Source organism: Lonchura striata, chromosome 11, assembly GCF_046129695.1.
Source record: "Lonchura striata isolate bLonStr1 chromosome 11, bLonStr1.mat, whole genome shotgun sequence".
In the NCBI taxonomy this organism is placed as follows: domain Eukaryota; kingdom Metazoa; phylum Chordata; class Aves; order Passeriformes; family Estrildidae; genus Lonchura; species Lonchura striata.
The window spans coordinates 17,229,094-17,249,011 of record NC_134613.1 but is presented as its reverse complement, the minus strand read 5'-3'; the positions used below and the strand labels follow the sequence as shown (position 1 = coordinate 17,249,011).

The window sequence follows — 19,918 nt, the reverse complement described above, 5'->3', positions numbered from 1 at the left end:
AGCCAGCCTTTTACCTACATTGCATAAAAAATGCTCATCACCCATCAGTAATCTGCTTCTAATTGCACAATTACTTTATTATGTAGCACTGGCAACAAAGAAGGGACTCTTCAAGCCATTTTACTCTTCAGAGCTACTGGGAGGATGAGGCAAACACAGCTCCATGCAGCCATTCTGCCTGCATTAATCTAGTGTAAAGGCTGCTCATTTTTGGAGCTTCAAGTATTGTTTGTTCTTCCAAGTGGGATATAATAAAGTTATTGTGTAATTAGCAGAGTCTTGGCAGCTGTGACAGGTGTTTTAGTCACGAGGAAAAAAGCTCTCGCCCTTTACTGTGAATTCCTTCTGGCAGGTTCTGTTTTTTTTAACATTACTCCCCTGGCTTGCGTGACTTTCCAGCTCTTGAGGTGCAAAGGCAAAATTCAGCTCTTGATGCAAGATGCCTCTGTCTGTTGGGACTACACACGGTGTGTTTCTCCAAGCACGAAAAACAAATGGGCAATTTTTGTTTGAATGACTTTTGTTCCTTCACAGTGTCAATTCATTGCAGACAAACCAGGATGACTCAGTTTTGCATGATGTGCACATTCCCTCAGCCACACCCTGCACTGCTGGCCAGCCCAGCAATGGTGGAAACAGGAGAACTCTCCATTTCAAGGTGCAGTTAAAAAAAATCATTAAAATATCAACTAGTATAGACTGGTGTAAATAATCTGAGAGAAGACCATAAAACTCTCCCTTCCAGTGAGAGAGACTATTGAGAGCTTACTGCTTTCCTCAGGAAGCCTAGGCATTGCTCCAAAGAATGGCACCTCATCAGGCAAGGGGATGTGAAAGGCCTCTCTGGTGAATTATAGCCAGGTTGGATGAGACTTTGAGCAGACTGGTCTCATGGAACGTGTCCCTGTCCATGGCAGGAAGGTTGGAATAGCTGCTCTTAAAGGTCCCTTCCAACCCAATCCATTCTGTGTTTCTGTGTGAAGGAAGTTTTTATTGCCCTCTATTCTGAGAGCAGAAGCCACACCTTTGTGCCCAGGATCAAAGAGGATGTAACCAAGCATGGAACAAACACCAGGCTGACACAGACCCTGCTGAGGACCTGCTCCTCAGGGACTCACAAAACCCTGCCAGCATTTGACCCCTGCTGTTCTTGCTTGCTCAGCACCTCCTCATTTTTAGGGAACACAGATCATGGCACTGTCCCTATAGAACAGGCAGGTTGAAAGGGCATGGCTACATCTAAAAGAGCAGGGGACAATCCAGGAGGTTGGAGAAAATAAGCATAGCAAGCATCTATTAGCCAATGTTCTCATGGCCATTTCCCTGACAATAAACACACCCAGAGTCTGACCTTCTTTACACTCCACAGGGTTGGGTTTTTTCTGTCCTCTTAGGAGGACTTTCTTCATGTGTTATCTTAGCTTCATGCCCCAAACATATCCAAGATCTTTGAGGCAAGAGGTAACCACACCTCAGCTGATCCACAGCTGCATCCTCACTCCTCACAATGTTCACAATGAGCATTGTGTGCTGTGAATGGACTCAGCCTCTGAGTCCTCCAACTCAGGTGGTGTCACCAAACTTATCCATTTACAAGGCCTACCAACCCCCAAAAGCCTCAGAGCTGAACTCTGCTTCTCCATCGCAACCCCTTCATATTTCTGCAGAAGTGGAAAACCCCAAGAACTGCAAAGGCAGAGGCACCACAGGGAGAACACAACATGTAAAGTGTATTCTACCCTTGCAGTAATCCAGGGTCAGTTTACTGCCTCCAGCTGTACTTCCAGGTCTTGAAAAAACTAAAATAAATCACATTCCCAAGAGTCCTAAGGAACACTTACAGACTCACTGCATTCCAGCTTTCTAAAACAGTTCTGGTGATTGTAGGCACTGATTTGACATGCCCTAGAACATATAATTAATCCAAATATCCTCTAAAGGATATAATTTGATTAAAGGCAATTTTCACTTGAGGACTTCTCCAAGTTTCTCCTATTAGGTTGTGGATTTTTTGGGTGTGGTGGGGGAGTATAAATCTGGACAACAATAATTCCTACAGCCACAGTCATGCTGCTTTATCACATTAACTCTCTCATTCCCATCTCTTCTAGCTGGTCACTGCTGAGATCCAGTTCCCTCTAAGCCCATGGCCCCTCTGTTGTCATTTTGAGACTCAGACGAGTGCTGGGCTCACTGTGCAAGCCTGAGACAAACTTTAAAAACATCATGGATATCAAACAGCCACCAATCACTTTTATAGGTGTGACTATTGCCCTTACTCAAAATATACTCTGCCATTAGCAATTCCTGGAAATAAAGCAGCTACCTGGACTTCAAATTTTTTAAATCTAGCTTGGCAATAATATATAATTTTTTGCTTTTTAGTAGGCAAAGAGGTTCAGTTTTCTGATGTATACTGCTGATGAATGGCTTCATTTGGAAGTATTCTCACTGGTTTCACCAGTGCATTTTCCAGGTAAGGTTAAAGGAAAAAAAAATGAAGCAGAAAAATGAAGAGAGTACAGATTTTAGAGATTTAGCTTTACCTTGCATTTGACAGGGAAATGTGCAAAGAGAGATGGAAAAGAAGACAGTTTTATATAGTAAAAATGTATAATAATAGACAAAGGGTAGCTTGGAGTAATTCCTAACATGCCATCATGTGATTTTAAAACATTATATTAAAAATTTCAGAGCTTTCCAGAACAGTGATGCAGTATCTAGTTTTGTGAATAACTCAGCCTGTGTTATGGACAAATGTACTATGGATATTAACTATAAAAGGGTCTATTTGTTAGAACTTTAAGAAGTCCATGTCCATTCTGAGCATTGGACCTGTTACAGCTGTACTCTGAAAGGCTGGCTGTCCTCCCTTCCAAGCAGGGCTCTCAGCAGCCAGCAGCCTGCACACTGCCTGGAGGACACAGCTGAGCTGGTTTCCAAGCTAACCCCATGCAGCTTTCCTAACAAGGAGGCAATACCAGCAGCAGTGATGGAGGCACTTCATCACACCTTTTCCCTGTGAGGAAAGGCTGTGGAGATGTTTAGGGCTGCCCAGGGTTACCCCTGAGGGAAGAAGCAGCCCCTGCTCCAGCCCCTTTACAACACCAGTGGGAGAGTCATCCACAAGGACCTGGAAATCAGGACCAAATTCATCTGATGTTCAACAAAGAGCAGTGAGGCAGCTTGGAAATGTTGCTTTTGGAAATGCCACAGGCAGCAATTCTGTTCTGCCTTCCCTCCCACATCTCCTCTACAGCCAACTCCTTTTTTCCTGAGAAAGACACCTCACTCAAACACCACCACTCCCAGCCTCATCTCCACCCTCTGTTCTTCTCCCAGCCAGGCTACACTCCATCCATCCATCCATCCATCCATCCATCCATCCATCCATCCATCCATCCATCCATCCATCCATCCCAGCAATGTTCCACCTTGATATTATAATCTTTGTAAACACTCCTCCAGGTTCCCCCCAGAATCTCTGCTTCTCATAAAATCTCTCATTTTCTGTTCAGCACTGTTCCCCCTGGCTAAACTAGAGTTTGGTTTGGTGTTTACCTTCACCTTCCTGTTTATCTGGAAGCTCTGTGAACAGGATAGGTCTTTCAGTCCATTTCTGTGAATTGCCTGGTTCATTCACAGTGTTATACAGACAGCTTGTTACTCGTGAAAAATAAAGCAAATAATAATAGTAATAAATAGCTTAGGGACCCCTGTTTGCAAGAGCATATCATAGTGGGAAATTATTTATCAAGGCTGAGAGCTATAGTTTATGACAAAACAGGCTCAGGAATATACTGTATAAATAACTATGCATTAGAGAAGATAATGGTCACTTCTCACATATTTGTAACAGAATGAATACCCCCAAGGCAAACAGGTGAAGAAACAACAAAAACTCCAGCTTGGCATGCCAGTAACCTCTGCAAAGCAACAAAAGCGACTGAAGGTGAAGAAAACATGACCTCTAAGGGAAAACTGAAAGAATTATGCTTTGTGTTCAGAGGAGACTGAAGGGACACGTGACAACAGCCTTCAAATATGTAAAAGGTTGCAGCAAAGAGAAATATAATAGCTGTTCTCCACGTCCACTGGGGATAAAACAAGGAATAATAGGTTTAAATTGCACTGAGGGAGATTAGAGTTTGAATGTTCTCCCTGATGCCTCGCAGTACGGCTGGTTGAGCACTGGAACAGATAACCCAGGGATGCTGCAGGGGTTCAGCCACTGCCAGGCTGGGGAGGGAAAGGGTAAAGAAACTTCTTTCAAGGACAGTTTAGCTACAGGGAGTGATGCTGCTCAGAGCCCTCACAGGCTGCAGCACTTTTCACCTGGAGCCAAAGTCCTCAGCATCTTCCCTTTCTGATGCTTCCAGAGAAACTCCAAGGAGGGGCCTCTGCAGAGCTGCAGATGAGTTTGGGCAGCATCAGAGGCACTGTGGGTGTAGCACTGGTCTCCAGCATGGTTTCAGAAAGGACAATTCCCTGCACATCCCAGGCCAAGTGCTCAGGACAGAAACCAAGCTTGCTGAGGCAGAGAAGAGAGATGTGAATGCTCAGCGCCACAGGGCAATCCCCTCTCCCCACCCACACCTCTGGGAGCTGTCATGCAGAACACCATTTTTTGATCAAAAATGATCCCTGCAAGAGCTAATTGTGCCATCTCCACTTTCCTTTGTAATATAAAGAAGCCATATAATTAACCTAGTTAATTAGGAACTGTATATGACCCATAACTAGAAAAAAAAAACTGCTCTCCTAATAAAGTGGGTCACCATGCGTTGTATAGCAAGCTCTGAAGCAAACCTCATTAAATTCCAATATATAGTATATAAAATTCCTTCCTCCTCTGACTCCAAACCCCTGTTGGCATTTCCACATTTCCCCAATCATAATCTTAAATTCTGTTCGTCAAAAGGTCCTGTCACCACCTGGCAAGTAGATAATTCCAAGGCTACATCTCTCAGTCCAGTTTTACAACTCAGAACTACACACATGCACAAAAACAAGGGTAAAAATAACCTCAAACTTCAGCTTATCAGGAAAATAAACAAGTTTAAAAAGAAACTCTAAAAAATTGCCAACCTTTTGTTGGAGCTGAAATCAACCCACACCCCAGGGCTGATCTCTGCACCAGCAACGAGGGGAACTGAAACTCATAAAAGAATAAGCGAAAGAACAATAAATACAATTAAAAATCCAGCCATGCTCAGAGCAAGATTGCATTTACTGTCTCATAAAGAGAGCCTCGTCCTTTCAGGCAAACAAAAGAAAATCAATTTCTTAATTTTTATTGACAGATGTAGGCACGGAGCCAAGGCACAGCTTGGTGCCTATGCGGAGCCTGTTTGGAGCCAGCCTGCCACGGGCTCCAGCTTGTTCCACAACGCTCCCACAATGGGAAGCAGCCACTTTTCATCCCCAGAGTCACCAGTCTGGGTGGTCTATCATGTGGCACCTCTTCCCCTGAGCCACAGCAGACCCCTCACTTGTGTAAAACAATGGGTTTTATCCAGACCTCCCTCCTAATTCCAGCACTCAGTGCCTTCATTGTCACCATCACCTCAACCGTGTCCACGCAGCATTTCCCACATCCATACAGCTCAATTCCACCTCCATGTCCCAAATCCACCCCAGGCTATCCCTGCATGATGCCAATGGACCTGAAGGGCATTGCAGCGGAGGCTGGCTGGAGCAGCACAGCCCCTGCTGGAGCACCACTGTGGTGGCTCAGGAGCTTCCAAAGGTGCCAATCCCTTCCTTGCCATAGCTCAGGGCACACAGATTCTTCCACCAGCTTTTGGTGAAACACTATATATAAAAAATCAAATCCTTGAGCTTTGCAGGCAGATGAAGACGTCAAGAACATAAATCTGAGCTTTTAAAGGGATAAAGTCCAAATCCTCAGCTTCCAGCCCTTCCAGTAAAAAAGGCAGGAGCAAACTGCAATCCCTTTTCCTTTCTCAACAACATGATGGGTTTGAGATCCTGATGATCTTGGGGAGATGAAGATCCCTCTGAACTTTAGGGTAAAAGGAAGGGACAGGCCTGGGATCTCTGCACCCACCACTGCTTGCATTGGACATGTGTCTCCTCCTACACTTGCACCTTCCAGCCCCTTATACATTGCAGATGCATTATCATATAAAAAAAGCTGTCAGATCCGTTGTCAGTGGGCGATCCCTACACAGGCAATCCTTAAGCACTTTCTTTCCTGATGCAACGCTGCCAAAATACTGCCATTTACAGAAGCCCCTTTCTATCTTTACATATTGACATTTCCTTCTCTGATTTTTTCAGGTGATTGCAGCAGGGAGAAGGCAGATCTTTCTATAAAAGGGGGTGCATCAGGGCAGAGGGGCTGCAGCAGCCCTGTACATCCCCCCTTCACTCTTTCCAGCCTCCAGCCAGTCCTCTTTGGCATCACTCCATCTGCTGTAGAGGATGTCCAAACTCCCTCACTCCTCCCATGTCCTTCCCTTACCTCTCCTTCTCAAGTTTATTTATTGAGCTTAGACACCAATCCTATAAGCAGTCACACTCAGGAATAGAAACATTAAGAACAAATAATATAAAATATAAAGTCAATGAATATGATGGCACAAATGCATAAATTCAGCAGAACAAGAAAGAGAGAATGCTTACATTAAAAATCGTAATTCAATCTGATAATTAAAAAGGGTGGGATCTGACAAGCCAGAGCCATGCATAACAGCAAAGACAGAGAGCACTCAAAGGAAGACAAAGCAGAAATTTTTACATCTAGGCTTAAACTCCAGCCCAGTGTTACCAAGCATCTTCAGCTCAGAAAGTGTCCAAGCAGCAAAGCTACTGCAAACAGGCCACAGGATAACCAGAATATTTCTGAACCTGCAATGCAAGGACTTGGTGATGCCTGATTGACAAGCCAATACCTACTCCCATACTATAACATATGGGTACTGGAAAGTTGTTTCATTTGCCAAGATACAAAGATTTTCACTGCTGAGATCAGGTGAAACAACTAGCAAATAGTGCAGGCAACAGGAGAGGAAGAAAAGTCTGTTTTATTCAATTATCACAGCAGGAAGAGAGATAGTGTTTAGTCTGCCAATGCTGGTGCTGGCATTCAGACCATACCCAGTCACCTTCCACCATTCCTCCCACCCATCTTCTCCCATTTGCTGGTAACAAGATGTTTTTTCCACTGCTGGGCATACATGTTCCATGCAGGTTGTGAGGAGGAACCAGATGCAAACCAAACATCCATTCTTGCAGAGAAACCTGCTGGGATGGCATCTTGGCATGGCAGAGGCAGCAGCAGCAGAGAACCTCACACCTGGATAAGGCAGGAGGAGTGAGCAGGGACACTAGGAATGCAGCATATGTGTGTGGCCAACATCCCTACATGGCCCCAGCCTCAAGTGAGGTCCAGGAAGGGCTGGTAAGGCAGGATGGGTGGCTGTTGGGTCCTGGATGCACTACAGTTCATCAAAACAAATTCCTGTTGCCTTATCTTAAATGCACAATTCCTTATTTAAGGGATCAACTCCGCTTGAAGACAAAACCTCATTTCCTTCCCCCAAGTCTCCATCCAGCCCTCATGAGCTCCAGAGCTGAACAACATCCTGCCTGCCCCAAATCACAGGTTTATTGCCATTCACCTTCCTCCACCCTTTGTTCCTCTTGACTAGATTTGCTTTTTTTTTTTTTTCCCCCAAGCAAAGTCACCGAGCTGTCACCTCAGGGGCACCTTGAACTCTGGAGCAGCACAGGCTTTACAAGGCAGGAGCCAGGCAGTGCCTGGGCAACAGCCTCACCAACATCTATTAATCTCTTGGCTCACTCATCCCCATCACAGACACACCGTAAAAATGATATAAGCATTTCATTCGAACGGCACTGCAGAGAGATTGGGAAGAGCATAGGGCCAATTGATTTCCAGTATGTCTGCTCTTTACCTCCAGGTATAAATACAACAGCAAAATCAATCGGAATAACATCATATCAGCTTTCTAATCTCTTCTGTTCGCAAGACACGCTTTATATACTGCAGCATTTCCTACAGCTTCTCCACACCCCTCAAGCCACACACGTGCTGCTTCTTCACTCCTGTCCCCTCGTGTGACAAGCTTCAGGTGCTGCAGGTCCAAGCACAGGTCTCCCCTGCTCTGCAAGGGAGGTGACAAGAGATGTCCCAGAGGAACGTGCCGTGGCTGTGTCAGAGCAGTGCCCAGCAGTGCCTGCTGAGCCCTGGCTCACATCAGCCCTTGTGAGAAGGGAGATGCTCGCCCTCTCACACCCCACGGCGATGGACATGATGGGCAGCCAGGCATGCCCAGATCACTGAGGGGACAGTCCCACTGACACAGGGACATGAGAAAGGCAGCAGCAGTATCTGCTTTCCCCACACCCTCGGGACCCCATGGCTGGATTTACCACACGTGGCCCTGTAGTATTTCACCACCTCATGAGCATCCAGAGTGACACCACACAAAGAACCAAGCCTGGAGCAGGGCTGCCTGCTCAGCACTGAGCACACACATTTTCTCTCTGCATTTCCAATTTATCATAAGCCTAAGGCTTTTTATCCTCTCTCCTGGCCTCCAGCCACCAAAGACTGTGACAAAATATGAACACTCCCCCCAAGCCTTTCCTTGGGTGAAAATGCAAATGAACTGTGAGAATGAGGAAAGGGCTGCCTGACGAGGGTCAAGGGGTCATCTTGAGCAAACTGCAGCTCAGCACCAAAGTGATGCTTTGCCCAATCTCAAACCACACCTTCACTGAATAGGTGCCAGATGGAGAGGAAAGGAGAAGTGGCTTAATCATAGAATCACAGAATGCTTTGGGTAGGAAGAGATCTTAAAGATCATCTATGTCTGACCTCTCAACATGAGCAGGGATACCTTCCACTAGACCAAGTTGCTAAGGGTCCATTTATCCTGGCCTTCAACACTTGCAGGGATGGGTATAAGCTACATCTCCATCCATTCTGCAATTCAGATGGCAAAGAACATGCACACGGCGTGCATTAAGGCTGTGGCAACTGCATCACCTTCAGCTGTGGCCAGCATTGGGCGAAAGCTTTGGGATGTGTTATCTAACCCAGCCAGCGTGGAGCTCCCCTAGCACAAGAGGGCCCCCAGTGATATTTGGCAAGGGGGCCACTGGCAGCTCCATCAGCAGCATGTCCAGCCTGGTGCTGGATCACTGACCAGAGCCAAGAGCGTGATGCTGCAGGAGCCTGACCCTGTGCCAGGAAATGCTTAAAACAGTGAGAATCACTGAAGGCCTGAAAGTCAACAGCTGGGACCACTGCTGCCCTCCTGCCTGAGGCTTTTCCTGACCTTTGCAGAGGCTGATGCCCAATGCTGCTAAATAAACACCATCCATGGAGCAAAAGCCCTGCCAGCAGCAGCTCTGCAGCACAAGCCAGGGCAGCAGAATATGCTTCTCACCAGCCAGGACCACTGCAGGCTGAGGACAAGCATTAGGCATGTTTCTCATTAGCTCTGAGTCCACCAGCCGCCTCCATCCCCCTCCCACCACTTCCCTTCCCATGCCTTGGCCACTGCAAGATCAGTCTTGGGTCATCTTGATCCACTTGGAACACTTAGCCACCATGAGAGCAAACCGCTTGTCCTCTGGCTCCGCTCTCTTACTGAAATTAGTGCCAATGGAAGTGTCACTATCAATTTCATAATGTTATTGGATAAATGTAAAACTGGGCCAAGTCCCATATTCCTGACAGGCCATCAAAGAGGTGGAATTATGGGTAAGGAGACAGGCAGCCCTGGCAGGAAAGGCAAAGGCTCCAGATCAATTAGCCTGACAAGGCTATCTTGCAGCCACATCACCTCGTGCTGACACCACTGCCTTCTCCCTGGAGCCCAGCTGCCCTGCACCAAGGAGGTTTATTTTCTCCACTGGTAACCGGAGTGCTTCCAAGCCCAGGGAGCTGCGCATCCCCTCTCCAAATATCCACTTTATGAGACTCTCAAGACACCAGGGAATTTTGCAGTCATAAAAAGACATTAATTCTCAGGCCTCCTTATTTTGGTTTAATATTCTGTCAAGCTAAAAAAATAAATAAATAAATAATCAGCCATTAAACAAAAAAGTGCCTTACTCTGCATTGCTCAGAGGTTTCAAATGGAAGGAGTGATCAAAATGTAAAGTACCTGGCACAACACATGTTTTGTCTTTGCTGTGTGTTTTTCTTCTTGGTTTTCTTTCAAGATCCTGCTCGGACCATGAAAGTGAACTGGTCAGTACCATCTGGTTCTCATGCAGTAATTAATAGTGCTTGTAATTTTTCAAACAAAAATAGTCTTCAGCTGTAGCTTTTTTGGTCAACTTCTGACCTTTTTGTTTTGAAATGGAATTTTTATGAAAACACTGAGCAGCCATCAAGGCTGCAGATGCCAGTGGGTTCACTTCCAGCAGACACCTCATGTGTCCAGTCCCTGCCAGCAAGCAGGCGGCTGCATTTACTCAGGGTGCAAATTTGTAGGCTCAAATTTAAAATCAGACTTGGGATGTTTGCGTTCAGGCCAAAAGATAAATCCTTACATGGTCAAAAAATAATAAAAAATCCTTGCACTCATAGTTTAACTCAGTTCATGCATGAGGGCAATGAAAATTTAAAACTTACGCTTCTCAAAAAGTAAATGCACTTTTTTTTCCTCCACAGTCCTCCTTGAGATGATCTCCAGCAATGATATCAGTCTCTCAGATTTATTCTATCCCAAGATAAATAGTGTATTGCTTACAGAATCAAAATGTATTTAACTTGTATAATGGTTTAAATCCCAAATCTGCTCCTATAATATTATAAGACTCTTCTGGAATATGAAGTCCATGTCAGAAATATCCATGAACAAATAAACAAATCCTTTTTCCTTCATGCTGAACAACTGGGAGAGGAAGCAAGGCTGGGGTTTGGGTAGCCCTGGTGCTCCCTAGCCCAGGATGCTCACATCAATAACAGTGTTGGCTGTGTTAAGCTTTACTACAAGGCCCAGAATCAACAAGAAATAAGTTTTGGAGGGTTTTACAAAACCTCTATAGACTTAAGGAGTAGATGGAAGCCCTTGACATTCTCCAGGAAGAACTGATGAGAAAGGAACTTTTTTTACCAACTGCTGCATCATTGCACTAGCGTTTTCAGGATGTAATGCCTTTCTCCAAAATTTATAGCCCTTGATCATAAAGGTGATGGTTTTGTTTAAAAGTCACAGAAGTAGTGCCTGGAGAAAGGCTCTGAAATCACAACTTTCTGAGGGCTGACAACTCATTTGTAAAATGTTGCAGTTTGGGGGTTTCCACTGGCCTTGCTGGGACCCTTATTAGTTTTGAGAGAGATTCTGTGAACAAGGAGATAAAACAAGCAAGGAATAAAAGGTTGGGAGATGTGGAGAAGGATGTAAAACAGCTCCCCACTCAGAGAACTTGCTGCAATGTTGATCCACTGGCCCAAACAACCCCTCTAATAAATTAGAGAGCGATTCATTGAAATGGCTTCCTCTGTCCCCACACTGACAGTTAATCTGTAATTCAGATAGATCTGTTAGAAGGCAAGAGTCCAGCATACAAAATAATTAATTCCTCCAAGGTCTGGAGATATTTCCTTTTCTAAAGAGCACAGCACACTCCCCTCCTCTCTGAGCTCCAGGCATGGACGTGGCTCCTGTTGGAGGTCAGCAAGGAACACTACATGCATTTCAATATAAATGTTCACAAATGCATCAACTGGCTCTTCAATGCTGGGCTGGCAGTCCTGGGGTGGGATTTGTTCCACAGACCTTGCAGGGAGCTTGCCTTGTATCTCCCAGTTCCTTTCCGCTCCCTCAGTGCCCACCCAGCCAGAAACTCTTGGCCTCTTGCCCCATGTCAGCCCAACACTAATGCTGCTCCATTTTTATGCATCAAGAGTCTAAATCATCAATTAAGACAAGCAGAAATGCAGTATCTACTGATTCTGCTTGATAAAAAAAGCAGCTAGTGCCTAACATGAGTGTGGAGCTTGGGGCAGAGCACATCTCTCTCCCAGCTTCCCCCAAGAGGAGTCACTCCCAGATCCACCTCTGTCCTCTACAACATCAGGAGATAACCAGGACAGTGGCCTCTTGCTGGAAGGCACCAGTGAAAAAGAGCAGCTTGGGAAAAGGAACAAAGGATGGGAGTCAACCACATGGACATGCTTCAGTGGGTGGTTGGGGAATGGGGACAAGTCACATGAAGCCCCATGTGAGACCAGCAGCACCTGGATGTGGTGCCAGCCCTGGAGGCAGGGCAATCAAAACAAACAAATCTTTCTTCTACCAGGACAAAGGTATGAAGAAGGGGGGAAATGTTAAAAAGGACTCATGAGTGGATGCAAGAGATTGGGTATCATAACAGTCATCATGGGCACGGCTGGCACAAGCAATGGCCTGGCAATATTAAGTGACATTAAGGAAGGATCTTCAGCTTCAAATCTTTCTGATTCTTGCAGCCTCAGTCAGCAGCTTTTAAAGCATGAGTGCATAAGAAGCACCACCAGCCAAATCCCTGTCTCCCTACACATATTTCACATCTTCCTCCCAAGCTATTTCATCAAAATCCCGAAGGCAGGTGGGAGGGAAGCTGCCTCAGGTTAGCCTGAGAGCCATGGGGGGAGAGAAAGATGGGGTGTTCGGCATTTACCTCCATGAGTAAGCGCTGTCTCCCTGCTCCACACTCTGTGCTCCCAAAACACATCCCTGTGCTCAACAGCTTTGTAGCTCATGACAAGTGACACAACAACACAACCACACTGGGAAGCCAGACCTGAAGACATGTGGAGGTCGAGTGACTTCTCCATCTGCACCACCAAGGGAGCAGAAAGAAGTGGAATAAACAGCATCCTCACCCACAGCATGGTAACAAGGGGGGAAAAATAGAAATGTGATCTTGCATAAGGCTGGTGACTTTCTCACTGAGGGTAACACGTGTCTGCTGAGCATCAGGCCAAGTTCCCCTTGTACAAAGCCCACTTCAGGCTGCCCAGTGCATCCTGCATCAGACCCTGCTAAACCATTCCCAAATTCATGGCTTGGAGGCATCCGTGGGGCTGGTAACACCCTACAGACCGTGGCTCGAGTGTGCAGACAGCACAAGCAGGCAGCTGGAAGGCAGCACAAGGCAGGGAAAGCTGTGGTGGTTGGGGCTGCTGGACCACAACCAAGTCCCTTTCTAGAAGCAGCTATCAAGTCTCTGCAGAAGTAGTGGAATGGAGCCACTTTTCATCCTACCTCTCAAGGAAATCATCGCTGCTGTTACGCAGACACAATTATGTCTCCAGAGCCTTTTAACTGCAGCTCTTTAGAGATGAGTGGGTTGATAGAAATCTATTCACGGGACTGACATCGCTTGGCTGGGTAAGGACACTGCCACTGAGTCAGTGGCTGGGGAGGGATCACAAAATAAGAGTGGTGATGGGGGAAGTCCTAGGCAATGCCAAGGCAGCGTCTCCTAGGGGAGCTGCCTCTAGTCCCTTGACTACAAAGGCGAGGCAAACTTCTCATTTTATTCTTCTAGAATTTTCTTTCAAAGAAAAACAAAGTAATAATCCTGGAAAGCTCCTTTCCTTCGGTTCATGTACTCCCCCACTGGAAGGGCTATCACTAGGAGATGGGTGGATGCACATGCACATCACAGGCAGCAGGGCAATGCAGAGCAGCATAAGGCTGTCTCTCCCCCAGCACCCCAACTCTGCAGGTAGCCCTAAACAACACCAGGATCTGAGCACATGGCAAAGGAGAGCTTGGCCACTGGTCTCTCAGTCACCTTGCCAAATGAGAGTCTGGAGCAGAGGGCTGCAGGAAGCTCTTATGTGGGACCCTTGAACTGCATTGCAGAGCCCTCTCTGAGCCTGGCAGAGCGGCCGGGGGCTGCTTTATCACATCCACCATCTGCTTGTTTGCTTTGCCATCCTCTGCTCCTCCTGGCTACGCTCACAGACTCCTACCTGTTCTCCCAAAGCTTTGCCGGGTCTCAGTAAACAAACCACAGGCAGGGACAAAAATAGGGAGGGGAAAGGCAGGGAAGGGGGGAAGAGAATAAAAATTTAATTAAAGGCACTTTTGCTTCAGGGCATCAGAAAATTTACAAATTCATAAATCACTTAGTAAATGCCCTGAGCAGTTGCTATGCCAGGCTGCCTGCCAGTCCCACCAGGAGGGCCATAAAGCACGAGCACAGAGCTCAGCAGCTCCCTCCTTCCACCTCCACCCTGCAACATCAGGCAACCTTGAGCAGCTTGTCAAGCCCGTGACAAGTGTTTCTGCAACCAGGAGCTATCAATCTGCAGCCCCATTAGCAGCAGCGCAGGGAGCTGCTCATTTTACCTGCAGCTCTGACACAATGAGAGCTTGGAGAAGGGTGATCCAAAAGTCATGGGAAGATGGGACCAGAAGACCCCCCAGATATTTTGCTGGAAACACACAGTTCTTCAAAAGCACATTTTCTAATGTGAATGGCCAAAGAACCAGCACAAACCAAGAGGTGGATGCAGAGGGATTTCTGCTGGCCACTGACTACCTGAGGGCATTACAGAAAAAACCCAACTTCTGGTAATTCCCACAAAAATCAACCCAGCCTTTTCTCCCACGGCTGGGAGGAATCTTCACCAGGGGATTCACACATGCTGTCCAGCCCCAATGTACTTCTCACAAGGACTACAAAGATAGCAAGCATCTTCTGCCAAACAGCAGCAAGAGCGAGCCGCTTCCCCGCATTCCTCGCTCGGCACGCGGCGAGGAACAGACTGAACATCCAGCACTTGGGGGTGTTGCACAGCTCTGCTATATTTAACAGATCTCTCAGCACAGTCTCTGGTAGTGTGATGAACCAACACATCTTTGCCAGTAGCCTATCAGAGGAAGGCTTGGAATGACAGAAACAGGAGTATTTTTCACCCTTTACTCAGAACTTTGAAGGTGGGAGTGGAGTCTTTTCTCAGCAGTGTGGTCAAGTCTTAGCCCTACCTGCTAAGAAGCAGGTGATTGGTAAAATGTGAACAAAACCTTGCTGGCTTTCCTTCAAGATGGGCATCAGTGGCTGAGAATGGAAAGTTTATCACACAGGAAGAGACTGGCACATAAATTCATTTGCCAAAATATAGGATTGTCTAAATTGCAACCATAAATATAACAAACAGATTAAGAGAAACTGTCAGAATCACTCAGCCTACCACAGGCTATACTTTGAACTGTATCAGCTGTCGACCCATCTAGTAACACCTATTTTCCAAGACTGAGTCAAGTGGGATAGCCTAGTGTTGGTAATGCCAGGAATCTGAGACAGATAAAGGGTCATTCTGGCAGAAAGGCAAAGACAGAACTGTTTCGAAGATGCATCACCCACACCAATCTTTGCCATTTCTAAAGACAATCTGAACACCCAAGTCTTTCTAGAAAACTGCAAGAATCTCACATCTCCATTTAAGCAACTACAGAGCTTTTGCTTCAGGTCATGAGTAGAAGAACAAGAGCTGAAAACTGAGGCAGGAGTATTTAATGGGAAACACTGGGAGCCAGACAATTCTCCAGACTTCCTGAGCCAAATTCTCCAAAGTATGGCTTGAAACAGTCAGAACAAATATAGAATATTTGAAAAAAATTCTTAGCACCCTACAAAGGAAGGGTGTCAACAGTTCATGCTGAGGTTTTGTTTTGTGTTTCTCGATCATCTGCTCAAGGATGAAACCCTGCTAGGCAGAGGAGGCAGCACAACAGATGCCATGGCACCCATGAATACCTGAGCACTGGAGGGGCACAGAGCCACTGGGGCTGGTTCACCCACAGCTCAGCTCCTTTTGTCCTGCTGGAACAGGAACCACAGGAGCTCAACCAGGGACAGGTCTGTGTCCAGCTGTTTCCACAAATTGATTTTCATTATTTTATTAAGCTCTTTCTTCCAAGGCTGCTCCCCAAGTCTAAGATGCAAAGTTTGGAAAGCTGAAGAGTATGGAAACCAGCAATCCAGCTTTCACAAGAAAAAGCAACAGCTCACCATGCAAATTGCTCCTTTGGTAGGAGCACAAGGGGACAAGGAGCTCAGAGAAGGATCCTGGCCGTGTAACTGATGTGTCTCCTGCTCCACAGGAACATCTTGATAACATCCATGTCTATGGGCTGGTTGTGCATCCATCTGCCTGTGTAGTTATTTACAGTACCAAAGTATGCATCCTTTTATTTATCTAAGCAGTCTCTCACTTCTTCTATTTCTCTTTCTGCCAAGCTATAATATTTATCTCTATTTTAAGACAATAGAGCTACTTTTTTCCACAAAATTCCCAAAGTAGGGCAGCTCCCAGGGGACATGGCTCCCTCCTCCCATGCCCTCGCTGCAGTTCAGGGCAGTGGGGGTGGTGGGGTGAGATGGGGATGGGACATGTCCCCATGGGGTGGCAGTGGCTGTGGGGAAGGTGGGCAGGCAGGACTCATCCCTGTATGCGTGAGGATGTGTGTGACAGCAGGCAGGGTTCAGGCTTAGAAGTGTGGAATATGCTGCCACAGGGTATTTCTTTTTCAGTGTAAGCTGGGATGGCAGCTAACCCAGCTTTCTCCTTCTACCTGCCTAGTCTAATCTCTCTTTCCACAGCACTCTGTACACACAGGAATGCACAAAGCTGGCAATGCTCTGTTCTCACTCACACTAACTTTGCTGGGGATGACCATGCCTGGCACCTCTCAAGGTTGAGCCCCTGTTTTTCCCTACAGGCAAGCTCACACCTCCTATCATCACCCCTTATATCACCATTTTTCCAGTGGGCAGCAAGGGCAGATCTTTCAGGAGTCAGCAGCAAAGACCAAGCTCCACACCAGCATAAGCAATAAGCATACTCCAAAACCACAGACAAGGGAGGTGGTGCTCAGCTCTGCATCCCCCCCACTCCTCTATTTGTGACAATACCTTCTGCTTTATCCTTCTCTTTTTTCCCCTTGAAGAGTGAAAAAAATGCAAATAGGAGCTTATAAATTATCAATTCTTGATTGATTTTGCTGAGAAAAGCACATAAAACAATCAAACAACAGAGGAGAAGAATAATTTAGCATTTCAAGTGGGGAATGGTGATGTTGATGAGACAGCTCTATGCAGGCAGAGCACTCTCAAGCCACCCAGCAGGATCTTGCCTCTCCAGCCTCTTCCTCCTGTCCTTTGAAAGCACACAAGCAAAGCCATAAACTTGTCTAGCAGATGCCTCAAAGCACAGAAATCTGTATTTCCATTAGTAGGACAATGCCCTTCCAAGACAGTCACCTGAGAGTACACACATGAATGCAGCTCCCTGCACACAGGCTTGCAACAAGATCCTGTGGTTTGACAGTCCAGGATGGAGCCACAGCCTGCAAAATTACTGCCAGCAGAGCAAGACTTATGCATGAAAGACTACAGTTTCAGCCCCAGAAGCTGTATGATGTTGGGCAAACTATTAAGAAGAAGTCCCTGCAGTCTGCATCAACAACTCACCACTGCAGAGGGTTTGTGCAATTGTCTTCCTGTTCATGCTTTTGCACAAACTTTTTTGCTTCTTTAGTGTGCTAGTTGCACACTAGAAGATATTTTAGAGCTCTTTGCCACCTGTGAAGTCTTTTAAAAAATGTTCTCTCAAGTGTTGGCTGCTCCAGAGTTTCTCCAACATCTCATGAAAACTTTTTTCCCTGAGTCTGTGTGGGAAGTCAGAATCCTTCCCCAAAACTGGGTGATAGCAGCACCCCACAGTCTGCCAAAAGGCTGCACGAGTCATGCTTCAACTGTTTCATCCAGATTACAGCTAACACTATATAATGCTCCTCAGCCACCCATGCAGCATCTAGCTTCTGTCTGTGGAATTAGTACAACACTGCAGCTCAAATGCTTGCCAGGACAGCCTATGAAACCACACAGGGATTACCTGCAAGTCAAAGAGCAAATCCACCCACTACACTCCACACCACTCAAAAAGCTGGTACCTGGGGACTGGGACTCTCCAGTGCCAGTGTCCCTGCCAGTGCAGACTTCAGCAAAAGGCAGCTGTGCCTTTAATGGAGAGGAGGGACAGGAGGCCAACACACCCACCAAGGCTTTGCTCTCTGTTATAGCTCTACAGGTGTTCAAGGTCCCTGTTGCACCTTTGCTCATAAACCACATTTTTTTGAGTTTCTCTCAAATGTCACCAAACCTGGAGCAGTGCAGAACACTGCTGATAGAACTCGGGCTGAACATCACCACCCAAAGATACTGCCTGTGTCCTAAGCCTGCTACAGCAGCACTGCTGTTGGGTTTTGATTTATTTGGGGTTTTTTTCCACTACATCCACTTCTTCCCATCCCTTCTGTTCCCCTTTGGCCACAGAAGCTCGCTGTGCTAAACAGATGAGTCCAGTACCTGGATTCTGGGTGTAATGGAATAACATTTAGTTGGCAGTAAAGACTGTGTGTGTCTACCTCAGAACTAAAGTTCAAATCATCCAAGGCCTTTGCAAGAGTTTGGTTCTGAACAAAAGAACATTTTCCACACTGTCTAAACTTGACTTACTTCTCTTCTTGCCTTTTACACAGAGTGATTTTATTTTTGATCACATGGCAGGGGGGAGGGATATATATATACATTATTTAGAAATAAATAAAGAAGATGCTGAAAGAGGTGATGGCTTGTGGATGGGAAATTATATTCCTTCACAGCTGCAGTAATGATCTGATTAGGATCCAATCCCTCATGTGCTAAGTCATCTCTACAGAGGTGGAGTCGCCCGAGGGTGAGGGATGGAGGGAGGGGGATGTGCAGAAGGAGGCTCTGATACAATGTGGTACCAAAAGAATTGTGCATTTACCCTCTGGTCACCTTACAAAATGAGAAATTTCCTTCAGCACTGAAACACCTTTTCTGCAGATTTCGGCAGCAACATCATTTAAAACTACAGTTTCATAGATCAACAATCATTTACGTGCATATTTGGATCCTCTGCATAAACTAGAAATTCATCCATCCTTTTTGGTATGTTCTTTCCCTTCTCTCCCAGACTTACCACCTTCCTTACAAGTCTGCCTCCCAGCTCTCTCTTGCTGCTGTTTCCAAGCTGCGTAGAAATCAAAAAAGTGTGCCAGCACTGCTCCACCAAGCCTTATTCCAGCTGCCTCTGGCTAGATTTTCAGCATATAGTAAGAACAGGCTTTTCTCCCCTTTTCCCCCTTTTCAGAAGCTAATTTCCTCTGATCCAGACAGTGCTCTTAGCCCAGACAAAGCGCTGGGGAACTCCCCACCATGAGCTGCCCTCCTGAGAACAGAGCCCCTCCTCATGCATCTGGGAACACTTCTGATCCACAGACAGGGTTCAAGGCTGTTACTGCTGCTGGGATGCACAATCCCTTCACCACCACCAAAATAAATTCTGGGTTTTCTCCTCCTTCCCTCTTACTTTCATGCTGACTTTTTTTGCAGCCAAGAAAATACAGCCCTAAAGACGATACAAGGACAGAGAAAGTAAAGCAAAGGAGATCAAAGATTCCAGTTTACTCTCCCCCATCCCTTGTAGAAATTGAAGATCAGCTGGCAGTAAAGCTTTAATAGTAGCATTAAAAGGCAAATAAAGGGAATTTTTTTACAATGAACGATGTGACAAGCATACAAAAGTCACACATGCAGGACTCTGCCTGTTGACACCCAAAAGAAGATTTCTGCAGATCTTAGACACAAGGACAATCACTGTCCAGGCCATGATAGCACCTTTAATAACTGGAAAATGGGGAACTTTGTGGGGGCTCTAAGTGCCTTTTGCTCCAAACTCCAAACCAGGGGGATAGGGAGGCTTGAATTCAGGCCTCCTAATCCACCACCACCTGCATTTACTCAGACCTGGGACACCCCAGGCCGGAAACCTCAGCCCTGCAGAGCTCCCATGCTGCCAGTTCCCAAGGATGCAGGCTAT

General features: G+C 46.3%; 1 protein-coding gene across 3 annotated transcripts in view; it reads right to left on the bottom strand.

Moving 5' to 3' along the window:
- Positions 1–19,918, bottom strand: part of NTRK3 (neurotrophic receptor tyrosine kinase 3) — a 201,840-nt gene that overhangs the window by 89,661 nt on the left and 92,261 nt on the right. The window lies entirely within an intron of this gene.